The sequence below is a fragment of the Protopterus annectens genome, chromosome 5.part0, assembly GCF_019279795.1.
Source record: "Protopterus annectens isolate FY-2018-M chromosome 5.part0, PAN1.0, whole genome shotgun sequence".
NCBI classification, from domain to species: domain Eukaryota; kingdom Metazoa; phylum Chordata; order Ceratodontiformes; family Protopteridae; genus Protopterus; species Protopterus annectens.
Window position 1 is genome coordinate 1,712,781,078 of NC_056735.1, and position 24,242 is coordinate 1,712,805,319.

General features: G+C 38.3%; 1 long non-coding RNA gene across 1 annotated transcript in view; it reads left to right on the forward strand.

Moving 5' to 3' along the window:
- The window catches only part of LOC122801851, a 635,962-nt gene that overhangs the window by 179,001 nt on the left and 432,719 nt on the right, over positions 1-24,242 (forward strand). Inside the window, exon 3 of the long non-coding RNA XR_006364810.1 lies at positions 23,397-23,460. This is a non-coding gene — a long non-coding RNA (uncharacterized LOC122801851). The remainder of the gene's footprint in view (positions 1-23,396; positions 23,461-24,242) is intronic.

Genomic DNA, 24,242 nt, shown 5'->3' on the forward strand with positions numbered 1-24,242 from the left:
TAGCTCTACCAGTTCTATACCAGCTAGCACTGGTTTTCACTATAACCACCCATTAAACAATACCCCAGTGCTGTCCCAGACAGACAGCAGCACACAGCATGAACACAGAAAATACTTTGAGGCAAGAGAAAACAAAATGTCAGCCAGTTTGGAAAAACATTGGAGACTATGGAAAATGGTAAGGAATTAGTTTGAGACCACTACCATCAGCAGACAAAAGGAGACGAAATGAGGGTGTGTCAAAACTCTGGAGCGGAGAAATACAGGACACTGAACTATGGGAACCCTACTGTCTCACCTATTTCACTAAAAGACAATACATGCCCCCTCCCAAAATCACATTACAATAACCACTGTTGATAGATATTGTGTAAATTAAAATGCTTTTCCCCAATATACTGTGTGTACAGTGAAAGGAAATGTGCAAGGCCAAACAGCAGTTTTCAAAATAATATGGCTTGCTTTGCAAGAACAGTTATGTTCAGCTTAGATATTAATAACATATAGCTGTGGGCATTAATGTAAATGCATCCTGTTATAGAAAAAAAGGAAGTTGACTTTCTTGACTTTCAGATGCAGAAATAAATAAATGCAGACAGGTCAAGTGATGTAAAGATGACGTGGCGAAACTTTTGTGAAGTCTTCAGATACAGCGAGGACCAAAAAAGGGCATGAAATAACCATGGACTTTTTCATGACACAGACAGAAACCAGAACAAGAAGTCACAAGGACATTAAAAATAACATTGGTTGAAAAGAGTATATAAACTGGACAGTATGTTTCATTCAGTGATGACGTTTTAGACTAAGTGTGCCTTAGTCTATTTATCTGTCTAGCTGTGTTATAATAGAATTGAAATAGCTCTGATAGAATTAACTGTTTGGCAAGAATTTGTTCTGAGACAAATAAAGTATAACAGATACAGTAGTATGGAGTTTGTCTGGTCACTTTTGGACATGACATTTCTTCAAAAAAGTGAAGAAGTCTTTACTTTCTACATCAAGTTTGGTTGCTGAGGAAGGCTCTGCTGAAACCCAGTACAACCATGTTGGTGTACAGTTTAGTTTTTTTGCTGTTTTTGTATTTGGAATAAAGCTATCATCGCTTGTGTCATGGAGTGGAGTGCTGGCTCTTTTTTCATTTTGGATTGGTATTTTCAGCCGTGCACCAGCCATTCGTGCAGGAGGATGTTGGACTTATTTCTTCAAAAAAGAAAGAAATACATTTCTTCAGTGGCAAGCCTTGGCCAGTGGCTGTGACCATATATCTGTTACCAGCAGTTAATATTACAGAGGGATCCCTACTTACTACGTTAGTTCAACAGACTGACAGTTCTAGTGCTTTAGCAGAGAAACAGTTCTAGTATTTCGTTGGTGGGCACAGAGCACTGCCGTGGAAGCTGTCCTGCGTCGGACCACCTACAATTCGTCTGTAGAGAAACACCGTCCTTTTCCAGATTGACTTCAGCCTGATCACCTGCTTGTCTTCTGCATAAATTACGGTACTTTCTTCACGGTTATAACATGGATGCAAGTCCAGACAGTTAACTTTACAGTGCCCACATATTGTATATATAAATTTACATGGTTTAAGCCTTCTGTGTCAGACATAAAATGTAAATCTGAAATGTTTGATGTTCAGACATTAGATAACAGTTGTGCTTGTAAATGTATAAATGCCTATAATCCATACACAAAATGTACAGCAATTCATAAATACTGTTTTTTATGTGGAAGTAACTTTCCTAACTTCTGTCTATTTTGTCACAGGAATCTAGTATGTAAGCCTTACTATAAGATATATCCTGTTCTGATGATCTGTTCGATTCTAGCTTTGTTAGTTCTTCACATATGCAACAGTTAAATGTACCTTCTGCAGTCACCTAAATCTCATACAGTACAAGTGTATGCAATTATTGTTAGTAATGTAATAGACTGCATAAACATGCAATTTATAGTAAATATTGCAAATGCACAAAAACAAGAAAGTTCTAACATAGTACTGTGTGCTATCAATATTAACCTTTTTAAAGAAAAGGTTTTTACAGCTTTTCAAAATTTTACTACAGACAGTAGTAAGGGACAATAATGCCATTTAGAGGCGTACCTTCGTTGAATTGTGCGTCAAGGCTGACAACTCGGTACATAGAAATCTACTGCCAATCATTAGCGGACCGGAGTTCCGCTGTGGCGACCCCTAACCGGGAAAAGCCAAAAGATACAACAACTCAGCATAGCATTCAGACTTTACATAATGACATTTCTGGTTTAACGTAACAATCAGAACCCAACAACATATACTAAAGGCACAAACTACAGAGGTTAATCTGACAAGACAGTTAAAAAAAGCCCAGCAAGGTTTACATTGGGCAGGGTTCAGCAAAAATGACAGTTATTTCTCCTGCTGATATATCTCAGTAGTCTTGTTTATTACAGACTCTGCCTCCGTGGCAAGAAAAAAAAAAATAAAATAATTTTTTTTCAATATGTTGGCATGTAAACAATGGTTGACGCACACTGTGAGGTCTATTTCAAATAATGCTTTATTTAAATGTTTTTTTTTTTTTTTTTGCATTTACACTTGCCAGTTTGTGTCAGAAGAACATTCAACAGTGTTGGCAAAACCCTAAAACATGCCCCAGTACAGGAGTTATAGGCATTCATTCCCAAAATGATTTACAGGGAAAGTTTAGTATTGTCAAAATCAAAGCACATAAAACATATTCAGGAAAGGCTACAGTAAATGCTTTGGCAAATGGCAAAGCAAAGCAGGCAGCCAAAACAGGCAAGTGTTTAGACTCGCGTAACTGTTTTACAGACATTCTAAATGGCATGACAGAAAAAACAAAATAATGTTTTGGTCAGGTAAGATGATATGTTAAAGCAGTTCCGTCAGACAGCTAATGACATTCTGCAAAATGCATATGCAGCTTTAAAATCAGTTTCTGCCTGACAGACAGATACAGACTCTGAGATTAAGCCAGAGTGATAGACAGTTTAAAAAAGTATGCAGTATTGCAGATGCACATAGGAAATGTACAAAAACAGCTTGTAGACTATGTGGTGAAAGGAAGGGGATGTAATACATGGTCTGATAAAACAAACAAGAGGGACACGAGCAGCTTCTGCTCCACTAGGGTTACAGGCAGATACACAACAAAGTTCAGATGCTTCTTCAAAACCCAAAAATAGGGAAAGAAATCAAGATAAAGAAAATACATTAAGGAACAATCAGTCACAAGAACAAACACAGAGGGATACATAAAAAATGAAGAATACCCTATGAAATACCAGATCATGGCAGGCCATAGGCATTAAAGCAATAAATTAACAAAATACAGGTTATCGGTTGGCAGCAAAGTACAGGCATCTTTTAAAGCAATGAAAGACGATGTTAGTATACAAAACTCAATGTTAATTAATTAAATAAAGGGGACTTTACTGGTTTGATAAGCCAGGACGGATTCAGAATAAACATACAAATAATCTACAGCCATATAGACATAAAGTTAAGTTAATACAGATACAATGTAAAGTTAATACAAATACAGTAAATACATTTATAGTAGTGCAAATGGTATATGCAAAACTAAACAGTGCAATTAAATGTATGCAAGTCCACATCTATGTCTGGAAATGGAGTAACATTTAAGGCAGTACCTATGACAAATCCTAAATGACAAAAGGTTCTATAGTAACAAGATGGTCAACCCCCCCCCCCACATTAAAAGTACAGTATATCTCCAAAGGCAGCTTATGCATACAACAAACCAGATCAATACTGGTAAAAACAGTGACTGTAATGTCATATTTTCAAAAGAATGTATTACATAAAATATAACCGTAAACAGTCTTATAAACAAACTAGTGCAGCAAAAACATCATTAGTCAAACTGGAGTAACTGCCATCCGGGTAATAATATAGCAATAACCCACGCCTGGGTGTGGGTAATGCTGGATTTACCCACGGTTGGCGTGGTTTGGTCGGAAGCCGGACCAAACAAAGACAACCGTGGGTAAATCCAGCATTACCCACACCCAGAAGTGAGTTATTATATATTAATGACATTATTTAAGAAAAGAAATAATTACTTTTCTTAAATAATGGCATTATATAATGCCTCTTTGCTGCCCTTCCGCAGCTGTCTGGTGTTCAGCGGTTCTGATGTACTGCGCATGCCTCGCAGTACATCAGAGCTGTGGGCAAAAGCAACGGAGAACGCAAGATCTCCGTTGCTTTTTACTGTCTCGCTATGTTAAATGGGTTTAACATAGAGAGACAGCTTTAAAATAAGCAACGGAGATCTCAGTTATTTTAAAGCTGTCTCGCTATGTTAAACTCATTTAACATAGCGAGACAGGTTAAAAAAAAAAAAGCAACGGAGATCACAAGATCTCCGTTGCTTTACTATTAAGCTATGTTAAAGGAGTTTAACATAGCGAGACAGCTTTAAAAAAAGCAACGGAGATCTGCGTTGCTTTTTTTAAACCTGTGTCGCTATGTTAAACTCTTTTAACATAGTGAGACGGTGTTTTATACTAACGGAAAAAGTCCGGGCGACCGGACCTTTTTCCGTTAGTATATTGAGGGATTTACAACAGGCACGCTGGTTGGGCTGGCCAATCAGCGTGCACGTTTTAGAGGAGGCATTGTATAATACACAGCAATACATACAGGTAGTAAAGTACGGAGTCATTAAAACTTAGACAGCATTTTTCAGCTAATAAAAATCCAAGCAAAAGCAGCACACCACGTTGATTCATAAAAATCAGTGTACGTTAATAACAGTCAAACAGTATTGGTACAGTAACAATCTGTTAACGGTCTCAAAAAGTTTAAATTTGTTTCTATAATAGCAATCTATAAACAGAACAAGGTAATCTATGCAAGTTGCAAAGAAAAAATGGGGAGAGATACTCGGATATAATAGGTTATGACAACAGGGACATAATCAAGTATATATTTCTGGACATGCACAATTTGTTTGCAAAGGCACATAAGTCAAATTGTTTGGTTTTTAGCCACATTCCTTACAGAGGGAAAAATGCCATTATATGCAGTCCCTGTAGAGGTTACACATACACGTTTTACGTTTAAAAAAATCTTATAAAAGTAGAGTTGTAAAACAATCAGCCATAAAAAAACATTTACAGTTGGTAAAAATAGGAAAAGGGATACTGTTTTCAAAAGAACTATGGTCATGGGAAAAAGCCTGACTATAAAATAAAAACAGCATGGGAGTTAACACATAATACTTCTTTTAAGGAAGAAATGAAAGAGAAGAAATTCTGTTACATAGAATATGCAGTTCCAATAATGAAAGTTACTCACACGTTACCAGAGGACATGGTGAAAAATCACCAGGAAAAGAGGAGGTTCATGATAAAAAATAAAATAGGAAAAGATTTTAAAACAGCTGGACATAGGAAATGGTCTTATTTCAGGAACTGAATTTTTCACTGGTATGGTGCCACTAAGGCAATATGGATAGTTACAAAGTTTATACCAAATGCAACTTATGGAGCTATCTCAGATATAATAGAGCAGATGTGTTATAAAACCGTCAAACAAGTAACTGTTGTTAACAATGAAGAAAGACTATTAAGTACAGAGAATCACATTTTCCTGTAAACTGCTTTTTTTTTAAATATTATTTTCCCAAAGCAATAATGAAATTATGCAATGCAAAAGAAATATGCAAGCAAGGGTTAACTTGACAAAATGTTGAAATGCTTGTGTGTAACTGCAAGACTGACAACATGCTTAAGTAAGCATAAAAACAGTTAAAAATAGATAAGTAATAATGGCTATGTGTCTATGATGGGGTACTATAATTTCCGCATTAATTGCTCTTATTGTCATTATAAGATTTGTGTTAATAAAAGTATTAATCAAGTAACAGCCGTTGGTAATGTAACATTGTATAAAAAGATAGCATTGAATGCAAGGAATTCTTATGTTGCAACAGACCAAGGGATTCAAAGTACTAAAGATCATATTTTGTTGTAAATTGTCTTACAATTTTCATGGGTCTTGAATAAAAAAAAGTGGGAATTGATAGATATTGTGTAAATTAAAATGCTTTTCCCCAATATACTGTGTGTACAGTGAAAGGAAATGTGCAAGGCCAAGCAGCAGTTTTCAAAATAATATGGCACGCTTTGCAAGAACAATTATGTTCAGCTTAGATATTAATAACATATAGCTGTGGGCATTACTGTAAATGCATCCTGTTATAGAAAAAAAAGGAAGTTGACTTTCTTAGCTTTCAGATGCAGAAATAAATAAATAAATGCAGACAGGTCAAGTGATGTAAAGACATGGAGAAACGTTTGTGAAGTCTTCAGATACACTAAGGACCAAAAAAGGGCATGAAATAACAATGGACTTTTTCATGACACAGACAGAAACCAGAAGAACAAGTCACAAGGACATTAAAAATAACATTGGCTGAAAAAAGTATATAAACTGGACAGTATGTTTCATTCAGTGGTGACGTTTTAGACTAAGTGTGCCTTAGTCTATTCATCTGTCTAGCTGTGTTACAATAGAATTGAAATAGCTCTGACAGAATTAACTGTTTGACAAGAATTTGTTCTGAGACAAAGTATAACAGATACAGTAGTACGGAGTTTGTCTGGTCACTTTTGGACATTTTCTTAGTGACATTTCTTCAGAAAAGAAAGATACATTCTTCAGTGGATACATTTCTTCAACTGTCACTACACTTTTTTCCCCCTTACTTGGTAGAGCCAGTTAATAAGAATAGCTCCAAACCTTTTATCTCCAAAATGTGGAAACATGCCTTCTAATGTGGAACACTTAGAACAGAGTACTAACAACTTAAATGGAAAGGTCACAAAATGATTAAAATGTACCTTTATACACAAATGTTATTTTTAATGATTTAGCATTTACTATAGATATTGGTTCATTCTTGAAAACAAATCTACAACAATCCCTTTCAAATAGAATGTAGAACAGTGAGGTACATGGAGTTAAGACTCCAAATGAGTAACGTTCCTCATAATGAGGTACACTTTAGAAGTATGATCTTATTAGTAAGCAGAAAGGCCAGTAAAAAGCAACTTCTACCTTTTTCACAGGACACCCTTCCTATACCAAACACATTCTCTCCACTACATGCAGCATACGCAGGCCAAGATCTACACTTGTTTTTAAGCTTACAAACGAAGTAGTTATCCTCCGTTTGTGGTCAACTATGGAAATATTAAGAATAACTCACTAGTATGGAGAGAATAAGGCATACAAGTGCGCATTGCTACAGATTACACACCTCCATGCTTGGCCGGACAAAATAAAAGCTTTAGCTTTCTCAAAAATATTGAGATAACCGCACAAATCTCTTCATGCAAGCAAAAACTTACTAAAGTATTCTTTAGTCAAACTATATTACTTTACTCCTCAGTTAAGAGGAAACCATGTTAAATAATCCTCGTGTCATGTCAAAAGTAAAATGGACCTCTCACCTTCCAGCACATAAACGGAGCCTTGGGGGAAAAAATCTCTCCTTACTGTGACTCTGGCAGCAGGCTTAATGTGGAATTCATTTCCACGCACTTTGTGTTTGAATTTAACGTTAACGTGCAATGCAAGCATGGGTCCGCCTATTGGGTCTTACAGCTATAAACGTGGGGGGGGGGGCGCTCCCTCCGCCATGCTCTGTGGTTCCGGCGCCTATAGGGACCAGCAAGCTACGGGACCTTTCTTAAAGAAGAACGTCCTTAATTGTTTTTTTTGGTTATTAAAAGAAAGTTAATCTCCCGCCCGTTCCAGGGGGGTGCAAGTGCACCCCCTTGCACCTGCCTGCAGACGCCCTTGTGTGTGTGTGTGCCTATTTTTCTCCGTGATCATTCCCCACCAGTGTCAGTGGTGAGGATTGAGGCTCCTTTTTCAGTGGCCCAGAGGAGGGACATCACAGAAATGTACAAATTAAGCTAATGTTTCATCTGCATGGTATGTTTTCCAGTAGTCATATATTCAAAAGTTTCACACAGAGTAAACATTACAGAAGAGTGGTGGGAAGCTGTTAAACATTTTGTTCAGACTGTTAAGCACTCAGTTGGACTCCAAATGAAGTGTTTATAACAGCTTCCCACTCCTCTTTGTGGTGACTGCTGAATGCTGTTAATGCTCTAGTGTGTGGCTAGAGCTAAACAGTAGTAAGAGGTACTTAAAAGCTTGTTAAGAACTTTTCTGATGTATGAATAGTGCTTAATAAGCATGACTTTTTTCCCATATTCAGAGCATAATTATAGTGATCCATACACTACAAGTCATTAGGTATCAAAAATAAGATCTAAAATGCATCACAGAACATCTAGATCCAGGGAGCGTTGACAACTCGGGTTGTAGAAATGGAGTTTGATACAGGCTTATTGAGGAATTTTGCCATCGACCCACCCATTCTACAACTGGCCCTGGTCAGAGATGCGCACATAAGGTTGCAATAGCATCTGTGTGGGAGTGGAAGGGGCTGGGAAAAGGGAGATTATTTCTTAAATTCTCCTTGCAATCAAAACGTAGAGATGTGCACAGAAGGTCACTATAACTTTTTGTGACTTGGGAAAGTTCATCCTTTATTTGTTTCATTTTCTTCACAAGTACACCTCAGGTGTATGTATGGTTACTATGGCTTATGTGGAGCTGTGACAGTGTGGTCATTATTTCTTTAACTTTTCACACAATCATACCTTGGAGATATGCACATGTTATCACTATAGCTCGTGTAGGGGCAACTGTCTAGGAGCAACAAGCTGGAAAACATGACTGTGATACTTTTTTTTTCTCTTTTCTCACAAGCACATAGCAGAAGTGTATACAGGTGGCTAATTTTGGCAGGTGGGGTAAGGAAGCATATTGTGAATATACATCTGAAATCAATAAGTTAAAACATGTTTCTATATTCTGGTTGTCATGTGGATACAGAGAAGGTAGTTATCTTTTGGGGATGAGGAGAAGAGGCAAGTTGCACATTTCTTTGTGAACTGCTTGGCCATTCCTTTTTTCAATCCTTTTTAACATCCTGTGATTGATTCCTACAGTTATCATGCATTATCTTATATATGCTACTGATTATTCCGTTTTAACAGCAACGTCTGTTCTAGACTCTACTAAAAACTCTACCAGTGCTGGTCTTTCACTTAGGATCTCCCTATTCCTTTCTCTTTGCCTGTACTCTGATATCAATACTCTATAGACAAGGCAATCTCTAGTTTGCAGTCCAAATGAATTCTTGGCCTTTTCCCATTCTGTTACCTACCAGACCCCCTTTGGCTATTGTCTGCATCCCTAATTGCAGTCATCCCTATGGGCAGCATCTCCTTTCTCCATTCCCGTGTTGGCTTAGTTCTTAGAATACTTTCTATTACTTTATGAATATAAGATTCTGTATTGTTATTGTTATTCTTTATAAGGATCTGCATCCAAAATCCGATTCTCTCCTTATTTCTTGAGCTTGCCCCTGTTTCATCATCATCCTTTTCCACTTTGAATTATAGGTTTCTGCTTGTGCTATGTATATGGACTTTAACTGTGTAGCTCTGAAATACCCTTTTAGATCAGGTAATCCCAAACTACATTGTTCTATTGGAAGGATCAGTTTATCCCACTTGACTCTTGCCCTCTTCCCCTCCCAAATTAATCCCTTCAGCTCTTTATTGTTTTCCACAACTTCTCCTCTGGTTGATAAAAACATGCCTGACCTCTGTATTAAACTGAAGGGACTAAAAACATTTTCACTGCTTGTATCTTGCTATCCAGATCCATAAAAGAAGGGCTTCCAGTTTATCAGCTTTCGTATTATCTTTTGTTTAGCATCTATTCACATAGCCTTAGCTGCCATAACAGAATCCTTTTTAATCCATACTCCTAAGTACTTTTTTATCATTTCCTGTAAATATGGGTATTGCTGAACTAATTTGTGTGTGAAGACATAGTTTACAGCTATTGCCTTTGTTTATCTTCATTAATTTTGTAACCTGAAAAGACTTGAAATGGTCTTAGAATGTTCCACAACACTGAAATGTCCTTTTCTATTTTTTTATCAGGTACAAAATAATATCATCTGCAAATAAAGCAAACTTTTCTTGATTACCATATCAATCATATCCTTGAATATCTGAGTCCCGTAGTTTCTTTGCCAATAGTTCTAAATATAATGCAAATAAAGGGCAAAGAGGACACCCCTGCTTGGTTCCTCTGTTCAAACGGAACTTATCAGAGAGGAACCCTCTCCCACTTTAATTTTTGCCTCTGATCTCTCACATGACCTCCTAATTAACTTTATTATTTTGTCAGGGAATGCAGATGCTTCTATTGCCTTACTCATAAAATCCCAGCTTACTCTGTTGAATGCTTTCTCTAAATCCAGACCCACCAAAAACAGTGGTATTTTCTTGCATTCTGCTGTTCCCTGTGTTTTATCGTTGTTCTATTAATGTTATCAAACTTTTGCCTCCACTCCACAAAACCATACTGAGCCGTATCTATTAATTTTGGCATCACCTTTGCCATTTTTAACTGTTACAGATATATAAACACTTTATACTTATGGTTCAGAATCAAAATGGGCCTATATGAAGCTGGATCTGCTAGGTATTACAGCCACCACAGCTTTCTTCCAGGATGTTGGTGCTTCTCATTTTAAAATACTGTTAAACAAAATCTTCCAGGTCTTTATCACTTTCTTCTCATCTAACTTCCTGACTTCCACAGGAATACCATCTGTTCCTGGAGACTTTCCTGAAGATTGATTATACAACACCATTTTATCTCATCTCCTCCTATCCCACCTCTTAGTAATTGAGCCTCATTTTTCTTTAACCTTGGCATAATTAATTCTTTCACAAACATTTCTCTATATACTTTTTCTTTATTTCCACATTTCTCTGCTTTATACAGATTTTTATAAAATGTCTGCAATATTTCTAATACCTGTACAGGACCTATGGTTATTTTTCTTGCTATAAGCTTCCTAAGTTTGGCAACAACCCTTTCTACTTTCTATTGCATGAGCAATTCTGCTAAAAGCTTTTGTGTTTTGCAGTCATCAAAAACAGTTGCTTAACAGCAATCTTTGTAAACTCATGCATATTATTCAGGTAGTTCCTTATTCTTTTATTTTTAGCTTTGAACAAAATTCCTGAGGAAAGAAGTTGATCTGTAATTTTCAGAAACACTAGCATAGCCATTTCCATGGTAACCATGAACTCGACCAGCCAGAAAAAGCCAAATTATTATTCAATCATTTTTTTCTGTCTGCCTGAGCTTTTGGTTACCTCAGAAACACCAATGCAAATGTTTCAGTGTAATCACAACTCTGGCAGCAGTTTCTGGGCTTATTGGACAGCTTTGAAAGTGGAGGGGGAGCACCTTGCTGTATGTTCCTGCACGGATGTTGCTTTAAAAACACTGCCTCAGTGTGACATGTACCACTAACAGAGAGCAGCAATGGTTTATAACAGTCACAAAGACATGTCTGCTAGTATGCGACTGCTTTAAGAACATCCAGAGCTTGGCTGCTGTTCACTGGTTTTCTCAGCTCAGCAGCACTATGAAATTCTTGTTTTCTTCATGAGCAATTTTGTATAGCAAGCACCTGAGCTTGATGGTATAAGAGAATAACCCAGCAATATTACCAACATATGACATTGTGCTTTAGCAGGGGCTTCTTGTGCATCCATTTCAGAGTGACTTGTATGGGACAATGTTGGTGTCATTCTTCTGTTTGCAGCCTTTCCTTATTTTTTAGAATATTGTCTGTTTATAAGCATATTAAGAAAATTTTTAGCATTGTAATTTTTCGTGCTTAGTTTCCCATGGCCTTGAGAACAGAAAGAACATAAGGTGATAATGCTATTTTTTTAACTAGTACATAGTGATGAGTTTTGATAACTCATTAGCCATTTATCTTTTTAATCAGGTATCTCATTTTGTACTTTGGATAGTTGTATGTTTGCCATTATATAATCATTAAGTACAGGACCCTCACTCAGAAACATACTGTTCTTGTAGTTAATGCATGCCCATTGTGTTAGTGTATATATTTACAGAGTACATTTCTTAAAGCAAATTCTTCTGTATTGTAGTAGAATTTGGATACCATTTCTTATTTGTATTTAAATTTTTTATTGAGAAACATCACAGCTTCACAGATGTGCAAATGTTGTGACACTGAGTTTATTACTGACAACATAAACTCCACACTCTCTGTGGCTTAGAGATTTGATAACCAGATAATCATAACTGATTGCATTTCCTGAACATGTTATTGTTTAATGATTGAAGAGGTCCTGCAGAGTGGGAACATCCTCTGAAACACTCAAATCATCAGTGTTAGCCTCACAAAACAAGAAGACTCCTAGATTATAAATGTTTAGAAGTCTCTCACCTCCTTTGTGGAAGATTCTAGGCACATTTGATGGCCTTTGCATCTAGGATGAGCTATAAAATTGAAAAGATAATTTAGATGCATAATGATGCAATTTTGCCTTGTGAAATCATCTCTGCACCTCTTACACTAGTTCCTTTTGTGACAGGCAGTTCATAGAAAGCATTTTGCAGTTAGGTGTCACTACAACACTTTTTTAATTAAAGTATTCATGGCATCTAGTGTTACTCTGACCCATGTCTTCAGAGTTCTCCAGAGTGTTTGGTGGTTCCCTGATACTATTAAGGCATGGTGACAAAAGTTACCCTGGTGGGTAGCGCTCCTTCTACCCCTTCATGCCATTAAAGCATGTAGCTCTAGAGTTATCCCTGGTGACTAGCAGTTCTCTGCATGCAAAACAGAGTATCCCTGGTGTCTAGTGTTCCCCCCAACATATACAAGTAAGTGCCCTTAAGGTATTTGATTACAGAGTAAACTCTGTTGACTAGTGTCTCCCCATTTCATATCTTTGGACATATCCCTAGTGTCTAGGTCATGTTCATTTCCATGAGCAGCCAGGATCAGCCATGCTAATTTATGCAGCCGAGTGATCACTCAGCTGCATAAATGCCTTACCACAGGCAGTTCTGGGGGGGGGGGGCAGCATATGGCTAATTTTCATATTCCTCCCATGGATGGCCTCATTGATGTCTAGTGTGGCTGCAGAGACAACCTATCACAGTGCTGCACGTCGTCTGAGAAAAGCACTGTGGTAGGGCTGTCTCTGACTGTAGAAAGGTTACTGCCAGGTAACACATCATTTACACCTCATGGTAACATTTCTAAGTTTGGGCCTGTGACAATGTGAGCTATTGCCAGCTATGCCAGGAGAATAAGGGCAGTGGATATGTAACATATGTCACCATAGCTAGCTGGAGTTTTGTAAAAAATTATATGTCATTTGTATATCAAACTGATTTATACAGATGCTTGTGTTGAAAATATATTTGTAAAGCTGCTTGTGTTAAGAAATGCACCAACAGTGGGTCCTGCTGGACAGAAAAAAAGAAATATACCTGTATGTCAAACTGTAATATAACTGTTGAAATTAATATTGTAACAGAGGATATTGGAAGAGGTTAAACTCAGCCCCAGCTAACTTTTAGAAAAATATCCTGAAATTAAATTACTTAATTTAGGCCATAAAGATTGTATCTTACAGGTCTCAATACAGTCATAGACAAAATGTCTATACTAGGAAGCCTTCTGTATTGTCCTTGGGGTGAACTGATTGCTACTCTGGAAGGTTGGAAGCTTGAAATTGTTTTCTGACTTTCAGTAGCTGCAACAGATCTTAGCAAATCACTAGGTATGCTAAATCCTGACAGTCTCTAGTAAAGGGAGTAGTATGGGAAACAGAAGTCACAAGACAAGATGTGTGTGTTGTCATTGTATAATCCAGGACTGAAATGTTTTAATACTAGATGAGATTGAAGTCTTATTGCACTCTATTTCTTGGAACCTGATATAGAAGGATCTCACCCACTTCTTCTTGCCTTGCCTTGGTAAGTAACAAGGGAATAATACTTCTTTTTAATTCATTCAGGAAAATATACTGAGATTATTTAAGTACTGTTTTTTTTTCTCTGTCTGTGTAAATCTATTCATCTGTGTTATTTTTAATATTTCCTGTGATTGAAACTCTGCTGTTTATTGTAAATAGATATTTAGTATTTTCATGTTCTTTTATTACTTATTATTAAAAATATTTAAACCTTTCCTTGTGGCTGGTCCGTTAGAGAATATTTTAACCTTTGAGAGTACTTATATTTATTTAGTGACACTGTGTCCACTCCTGAATGCCTTACTGCATTGGTCAAACACTACTATTTGTATTAGCATTAATTTCACTCAGTAAAATTGGGTACCCTTGTATCTTTGGAGTGTCTGTTGGCAGTAAATACCTTATAGTCTGGACAGAGTGGCATAGCTAGTAAATCTATGATGGCCTTTCTCAGGTGTTTGGGTGTGTTTGGGTGCGTGTGCATGCGTGTGTGCGCATGCATGTGTGTGTGAAAATCAAATCTCAGAGTGTGTGTGTCAGCTACTTGGAGCAGGGACACAGAGCACTGGTTTCATAGAGAGAGTGGTGCAGGACTTGGCTTGGATACGCAGCTGACTCAACTTTACATCTGTGCCAGTGGAGAGTCTTACTGGGGGACTGGAGAGAGATAGAGAGGGAAGCCCAGCCCTCTGACTGTGTTCCCTGTGTGAGAAATTGTGCTTGGAATAGAAAGCTACATCTGAAAATACTGTGTGCATCTATTTCTGTTCCAAGTGAACATCTCTTTCCAGTGTCAGTGGTGAGGATTCAGGCTATTTGATTACTGGCCCAGAAGTGGGGCATAACATATTGGAGAGCAGTGGTGTGGATATACTACTGTAGCCTGTAGGCAGTTGTCACTGAAGGTGTGTGTACTCTCAGCAACCACAAGGTAAACATACAGAGTTTCATTTTCACAGCAGTTTTATTTATTTTTCAAACCATTAGTAAACTGCAAACACCTAGTCAGGCACACTGGTTACGAGGACAGTCCAAACAAATCCAAAAACCAAGGTAGCAAAAATGTTTTAATGAAGAACAAACTCTGGTACAAAGTGTAGATTTAGCTTTTTCATTCCACAAGAACTTAATCAGAATGACACTACACTGATTACAAAACATTTAAATAGTAATAACAATTAACACACATATATATATATATATATATATATATATATATATATATATATATATATATATATATCCTGTCATAGGTTAATTACTTAATTAAGCAATTCCACGAAAACTGTGGTCTTAATACCCAACCAGTACTGCAATACATAAAATAAATTAAGATCTATTAGAGTATGTTAAAATACAATGATTATTAAAATTACAGCAGTCTGTCAGAGTACATAAAAATAAAAAAAAAACAATAGGGCTGTTATTTTAAAGCCCTTTTCTTTAAAGCAGGCACAGTAGAGTAATGTTCATTGAACCCAGGTGGTGAATAGGCATTCAGCCTAAGCTGCCACATAAGTTGACAATACTCAAGGCTAGTTTCCCAGTCCCCACCTCTCAAAATACTTAGCTTGTTTCAACACCCAGAATTTAAAGCTATAATCAGCACACACTAATGTGTGTTTAAATAAGGCATTGGTATCTTTCTAGAGATTTCATAAGTATGTTCATAAATTCTGTTTCAGCTTTCTTTCAGTTTTACAAACGTAGTATCCAAAGCACTTGGAACAATATGACAGGTATACTACCCCTTTAGTGTGGCAATTAAAATAACCCCTGGCTTTTAGAATCCCACCAGAATTACCCAAGTTAATATCGTCCATATCAGTTATGAATGGCCATTAGGGACACATTCCACACTTGTGTACCTTTTCTCCCTGTCAGGGTGAAATCACTTTTAACCCCTTCAAAACAATTTTTTAAGTTATGGCCCCTTCTTGAACTGAATTTCAATTTCCTTGAGAAAACGTCAAGGCTATTTAGCATACTGCCAAAAATATCTGATAGTTTAACCATAGACAATGGTATCAACACCAGAGCTAACCCTGGTAATGAGGCGCAGGGCAGGGCCCCTCTAGGACATCATCCAGTGAGAAGATCACCAAGGCTACCCACGTATGCACAAGTTACCAGGCAGACTACCCTATCAGAATCATGTTCGGGGGGGGGGGGGGCAGAGAGAGGATGAATTAGAAATCCATAATTGGAATGACACCATAATTGTTGGATCCCTATATACATAAAGGGATTTCCATATTTTTAATTATAGTGAGATGGAACTCTCCAAAACTCATTTTGATTCATTTCAAAGGGGGTTTTCCTTTGTCCCTAGAAAACCGGGGTCTGTGGCCAAAATGGTCTTGGATATAAAACTTTTTGTCAGGAATTTAAATTTAGAAGTTTTTTTTTTGGGGGGGGGTGGGCAGGAGTCCTAACAATGCTAACAACCAGCTTAAGAAAAAGAGCATTATCAATCCACCCACCCACCCACCCTGTTCTCTCCAATTTTGAGGCATTGGTAGAGAAGGATATTCGTAAGGGTTTTGGTGGTAACAATTCTAAACTGAATTTGTTTAGTAACCTAACCAAGGATGAAATGGAACTGTTTTTTGAATTAAATAGAAACAGTAATGTCAGAGTTATGAAGCCGGATAAGGGAGGTGGTGTGGTTCTTATGGAAGACTGGATATATACCAGCAAAATGCTTGAAATACTACATGGAGAAGGAAAATACCAAGAAGTATCAAAACATGAAATAAATTTGGGTTATAGGAATTTAGATATGTTCCTTGAGGATAATTTGTTTCAAGGTGCCATTGACAAACAATTGTATGATTTTTTGTGAGTTCCCAAACCAGTAATCCCAGGTATTTTTGGTCTTCGTAAGACGCAAAGATATCTACAACCCCCCTTTAAGACCAATAGTTTCATCAGCCAGTTCAAAGACACAACCTCTGGTGATGTATGTGGACAACAAATTAAAACCATTTTATAGTTTATTTCAACACATTTTAATAGATTCCTTGGACTTTTTGACCAAATTCAGGGATACTGAGTTTAATGAAGATCATACCTTTCTCTCAGTGGACATCAAAGACTTATTCAGTGTCATTCCACACAACACGGGTTTAACCTGGTTCGAGGAGGTTATTGTGGATTTTGATTTTTTTTATCCCCCCTGGAATTTAGATTAGTCTTGGAAAATATGGAATTAGTCCTCAAGAATAACTTCTTGTTCTTCCAGGAGGAATATTACAAGCAGATTTGAGGGGTAGCTATGGAGGCCTCTTGTGACCCCATTTTTGCCACTATAGTCTTATTATATTGGGAACAACATTTTGTATTCACCTCACCATTTTATGAGCATATTAGAAGTTATTTTCATTACATGGATGACATTTTTATTGTGTGGAAGGGCCTCGTGGATCCTGTTGGTTCATTTGTCGATTATATTAACCACACTACTAGCTTTCAGGAATTCACCTTTAGTGTGGGAGAAGAGGCTTTGCATTTTTTGGATGTTTATATCTGGAAAGACATGAACTATAGAAAATATGTTTCATGTCTGTACCAGAAGAAACACTTTTCCAGCTCCTACCTGCGCTTTAAAAGTGAACACCCCCACTTCCAAAAGAAGAACATCATTAAAGGGCAGATGGTCAGGGCCATGCTTAGGGAGGATCTGATATCATAGTTGGATTATATAGAGGGCCTCTTTGTTTGAAGGGGATACCCCAAAATGCTAATTACCCCTATCAGGAATATCATTTTGGAAGTTTGGGGTATTAGATATTTACCCATTTTATCTTTGGATGAAGTTGAGGTTAATATACATCCAATAGATGAGGGGGGGTTATCCCTTACAGGGACTGACCATGGGAGGCAGGATATTGATACAGATCCTGAACCTGGCAGGGAATTATACTTTGTGATGGATTTTCACTGAGGTACTAATTCTGTGAAGAACATTATACAAACCTACAGGGATATTTTTGCCAGTATGCTGAATAGCCTTGACATTTTCTCAAGGAAATTGAAATTCAGTTTAAGAAGGGGCCATAACTTAAAAAAAAATTGAAGGGGTCAAAAGTAATTTCATCCTGACAGGTAGAAAAGGTACACATACGTGTGGAATCTATCCCCAATGCCCATTCATAGCTGATATGGACAAAATTGACTTGGGTAATTCTGGTGGGATTCTAAAAGCCAGGGGTTATTTTAATTGCCACACTAAAGGGGTAGTATATCTGGAATATTGTTCCAAGTGCATTGGATGCTACATTGGTAAAACTGAAAGAAAGCTGAAACAGAATTTATGAACATACTTATGTAATCTCTAGAAAGAAAGATACCAATGCCTTATTTAAACACACAGTGTGTGCTGATTATGGTACTGCGGTGGTGGTGCTGCAGTAGCGTTGTCGCCTCACAGTAAGACGTTGTCCTGTTCAATTCTCAGCTAGAGCGTCTTCTGTGTGGAGACATGCGTGAATGGGCGTACCTTCGTTGAAGGTTGTGCGTCAGGGCCGGCAACTCGGCACTTAAAAATCTACTGCCAATCATTAGCGGACCGGAGTTCTGCTGTGGCAACCCCTAACGGGGAAAAGCCGAAAGACACAACAACAGTGTGTGTTGATTATAGCTTTAAATTCTGGGTGTTGGAACAAGTTAAGTATTTTGAGAGAGGTGGGGACTGGGAAACTAGCCTTGAGTATTGTGAACTTATGTGGCAGCTTAGGTTGAATGCCTGTTTACCACCTGGGTTAAATGAACATTACTCTATTGTGCCTGTTTAAAGAAAAGGGCTTTAAAATAACAGCCCTATTGTTTTTGATTTTTATGTACTCAGACTGCTGTAATTTTAATAATCATTGTATTTTAACATACTCTAATAAATCTTAATTTATTTTATGTATTGCAGTACTGGTTGGGTATTAAGACCACAGTTTTCATGGAATTGTTTAAGTAATTAACCAATGACAGGATATATATGTTAATTGTTATAACTATTTAAATGTTTTGTAATCAGTGTAGTGTCATTCTGATGAAGTTCCCTTGTGGAATGAAAGCGCTAAATCTACACTTTGTAACAGAGTTTGTTCTTCATTAAATCGTTTTTGCTACTTTGGTGGTTTTTGGATTTCTTTGGACTGTCCTTGTAACCAGTGTGCCTGACTGGGTGTTTGCAGTTTACTAGTGGTTTGTTTTTGCACTCCGTTTTCCACCTTGAGGTTTATTTATTTTTCGTTAGTTTGGTTTAGTCAGAGAAAGCAGGCAAAGACGTAAGCAGAGGATTATGGCAAGCTGACAAAGAACCAGTGGGCCAAGGTGTGCAAAGCCAAAGGACTGGTGTATGCCTAGCTGACTTAAGAGGAAATTATTTCAGCCTTAGTCACAGCTCAGACCAGCAACTAGGAGGATAACCAGTATGGTGATAGGAATTTGCAGCCCTCAGAAACAGGACAGTTCACCTTTTCCTCAGAGGACTTACAAACCTGTCTGGGATTAAACAGACTTGAACTGGAGGCCAAACGTTTGGAATTAGCATCAGCAGAGAGACTGCAGCAGGCAAAGCATATGGAATTAGAATCAGCAGAGAGACTGCAACATTTGGAGGCTGAAGAAAATGAGAAACAGCCCCAACATGAGAGGGAGATGCTGACTGTTTTCCAAGTCATGTAGGTAATGGGGAAGGGAATAACCAAACCCCAGAAGCAACAAAGGTCAGTAAATTTCTTCCACAATTTACATGGAGTGATAATTTTGATAGTTTCATTCATATATTTGAAATAGTATATAAACAGTAGAATGTTGACCAAGGGCTCTGAGTACAGTTCCTGATCCCCTTACTCCATGGTAAAACTGTAACTGCTGTTTCTAAATTGTCTGACACTGATTGTTTAAATTATGATAAAGTTAAACAATGCCCATTATAATGCTTTAAGTTAATACCTGAAGCTTACAGAAAAAGTTGTGAGCATAGACACAAGGCAGATGAAAGTGTATGTGATTATATTTTTAAGTACTTATTTGCATAGGTGGGCAAGTGGATGTCAGGTCACCACTTTTGAAGGGATGGCAGACATTTTGGTGAGGGAACAAGCCTTTAGCACTCTGCCTGAGGACATGACAATCTGATTGGCAGACTGGGAGTGTAACTCTGCAGATGAGCTGGGAAAAAAGGGGCTCTCTACTTAGCAAGTGGGGCATCACTGCACAATAAGTGAATACCTAGCACTGCAGATGGATATAAGGGAACCCATGGTGGGCAGCCTAAACCACCCCAACAGAGTCCACCAGTAACAGGGGAAGACACTAGTTCAGGTATATGGCTAAGATCAAGGGTTAGATGTTTTAAATGTAAACAGTGGGGCCATGTATCATATAGATGTAAATGGGCAAGGTGGAGTACAAAAGGTGGGGGAGCCAGCAAGTGGGAATAACAGTATACCAGTGGGAAGTTGTTTGGAGACAACACAGGTACCAGACTATCACTGGAGTTTATATCCTATCTTAGGGGATGGAAAACAGGCCACAGCTAAGAGAGAGACAGCCTCTGACAATAACCATTGTAAAGCCTGCAGTGGTTAAAGAAGAGCAGTACTTGCTTAGGCAGTCCACTCCAATCAGAGCTTTAGGAGGGACCCCATTCCAAATGCCTTTGGCTAGGGTTCACCTTGACGTGGAGAGTGGAAAAGGAAGTAAGCAGATAGGTGTGTTTGAGGATATCCCTGCAGATGTCTTGATGTGGAATAATTTTGATAATTCAGTACCTTGTGTGCATGCAGTTACATGCTGTCAGGCTTGGAGACGGGCATGTGGTTCTGGTAGCGTGGGGGAGACCCTGACAGACCCCTGACCTGAAGCCAGGGCTGGTGAGGTGGCTATTTCAGGGAGGGAGCTAACCTGTATCAGTGAGTCTGAAGGTGAGCCTCAGCTGCTTGTAGGTACCAATGTTCCTGTGGACAGAATAACTGCAAGGGCAGAGGTGAGTGGTAGTACCCAGGCTGACAGTGAGGCACTGCTATTAGAGGATACCAGACTTCCTGTAGAAGTGAGGCTGGGAAAGGTCACAAAGATAGAGTTGAGACCGGGTCAGCTTGCAAACCCTACACTAAGAGGCTTGAGAGAGGTATCTAGAGAGACACCTGATCCTCAAGGAAAAGGGGAGTCTGTATACTGGAACACAGGGTTACTGTACAGAGAGTGGACCCCTGAGAGAGGGCTAGATGGTGAAGGTAATACAGTAGCTGATAGTGCCTAGAGCCTACCATCTGGCACTTCTAGCCATAACCCATGACATTCCTTTTGCAGGTCATATGGGCATAAAACATGCCAAGAAACATATTATGCAGAACTTTTATTGAACTGGGATTGCAAGGGATGTAACAGGGTACTGCAGGACCTGTGAGCAGTGCTAAAAAGTAGGCAAAGCAGGAGACAAGGTCAAAGCTCCTTTAATGCCTTTCCTGTGATTGAGGAACCATTTCTGAGGGTAGCTAGGGATATTGCGGGGCCTCTGATTACCCCAAGTTTCACAGGGAAGAAGTATATCCTGATGGTAGTGGATTATGCTACTAGATACCCTGAGGCAGTGGGTCTGTCCTCCACTGAGGCAGAAAAGGTGGCAAATGCTTTTAGAGATTTTAGCAGGGTAGGTTTCCAGAGGGAAACACTGACTGACAGAGGTGCCAATTTCATGTCAGACCTGCTGGCATGTCTGTGGGAGCACTGTGGGATGAAGCACCTAAAGACCTCCCCTTACCACTCTCAGATTAATGGTCTTGTGGAGTGGTTAAACTCTACACTAAAGACCATTCTAAAGGCATTTGCAGACCAGTTTAAGTGAGAATGGGACAAATATTTGCCCTATCTGCTGTTTGCATACAGAGAGGTACCCCAGGTGCAGCACTGTAGTGGGGTCAGCAGTGCCAATGCAGACTGCTTTTTAAGACAGGGTATGGGTTAATGGATTCCCAGACAGGCTCATTCATCTCAAGCAATGTTTCTCCAGGGTCACTTGAAAAACTAGCTTGAGTCTTCAAAGTGGGGAGAGATGTGACAATGTGAGGTATTACCAGCTATGCCAGGAGAAGTAAAGCAGTGAATGTGTAACATATGCCACCATAGCTAGCTGGAGTTTTGTAAAGAATTATATGTCATTTGTATATCAAATTGATTTGTACAGCTGCTTGTGTTAAAAATGCACCAACAGTGGGTCCTGCTGGACTGAAAAAAGAAATACACCTGTATGTCAGACTGTATTAGAGCTGTTGAAATTAATATTGTAACAGAGAATACTGGAAGAGAAGTGGTTAAGCTCAGCCCCAGCTAACTTTTAGAAATATATCCTGAAATGAAATTAAATTACTTAATTTAGGCCATAAATATTATGTCATGGGTCTCAATGCAGCTAGATACAAAGAGTCTATACTAGGAAGCCTTCTGTATTGTCCTTGGGGGTGAACTAATTGCTACTCTGGAAAGTTGGAAGTTTGAAATTGTTTTATGACTTCCAGAAGCTGCAACAGATCTTAGCAAAGCTCTAGGAGTGTATGGTAACATATCTGTGCTAAATCCTGGCAGCCTCTAGTAAAGGGGGTAATATGGGAACAAGACGTCAGATGACCAAATGTATCTGATGTCATTCTGTAATCCAGCACAAAATTATGTTTTAATACTAAAGGAGAGTGAAGTCTCAGAGCAGTGTGTTTTGTAACCTGACAAGGATCTCTTACCACTTCATATTTCCTTGCTTTAGTAAGTAACCAGGGAATAATACTTTAGATCAGTCAGGAAAAATATAGTGAGATTAGTTAAGTATCTGTGTGAATCTATTCATTTGTGTTATTTTAATATTTCCTGTGATGAAACTCTGGGGTTTATTGTAAACAGATATTTAGTATTTTCACATTCTTTTATTATTAAATATATTTAAACCTTTCATTGTGTCTGGTTCTTTAGAGAATATTTTAACTTTTGAGTGTACCTATATTTATTTGGTGACACTGTGGCCACTCTTGAAAGCCTTACTGCATTAGTCAAACAACAAATCTCAAAGACTGTGCATGTCAGTTGCTTGGGACAGGACATGGAGCATTGGTTTCACAGAGAAAGTGGTGGAGGACTTGGCTTGTGCACTTGGTTGAGGACTCAACTGTATAGCTATACCAGTGGGGGAGTCTTATTGGAAACCTGGAGAGACAGAAGGCTGTATCTGAAAATACTGTGTGTGTATCTGCAAAAAAACAGCAATATCCAGGCTCTGTGTAACCGCAAACAAAAAAACATGATGATTTTTCATGCTATCATTCATTAGGAAGAAAGAAGTGCATATACGCATTTTTATACTCCTGTCAATATTCTTGGTTGTGTAGCTTGAAAATGCACGTATCATGCTTATTGTGCTCATCTCCACTTATGATTCTTTTTCATTTCAGTGCATGAAGAAGTAAGCTGGACAGCATACAGGGAAGAGAAAGTCACAGCTCGCAGGAAAGAGTGGTAAGGGATCACAAATTACCATATTTTCATTTAGTTAACTGTGATATTAGTTTCTGGGCTTGACATATAGCATCGATTGGCTTCTTCTCATTTTGTCTCTCATTCATGGGAACTTCACAACCACATGAACACATTCTCAAGACCCACTGAGGAAGCTGAAGAATGCCAGTCAACATATAGTACAACAGAAACAAAACTGTTCAGCTCTGTGTCCTCTCTGGTTCATAGGATGGAGGACAGAGCGATATAGCATGAAGGGGTGGGAGTTGGGACAATGCAATAGAAATATAAGTACAGTGAATGGAGACTCTTATGGAGCATACTGCTGGTGTGCTGCAGAATGGATGAAATTCCACTAGTCAGTGCAGTCAGGTTGCAAAGTGGTATTTCTTATGTTTGTTTGGGGCTGGTCAGTGTTAGTGTTAATATTCCTGTCTTTATCGCCGATGTGTTGTAGGTGGACAAAATGACAGTGATCTGTCCAATTGAACTGAAGACTGATTTTTTTTTATATGTGCTGCTTAGGGCTGATTGGTATTATTGGTTTTCTTATTTTTCTTGTAGTTCATTTTTATTAGTAAAGTTATTGAATCATTGAAATGTGTTAAATGCATGTGTGTGCAAATGTACACACACACACACACACACACACACACACACACACACACACACAGATGTGTGTGTGTGTGTGTGAGCATATGTGTATCTGTGTGTATGGTAGTATAGTGCATGCAGTAGGGACGGTTAGTGATTAACTTTTTGTGTTAACATACTGCTGGTGA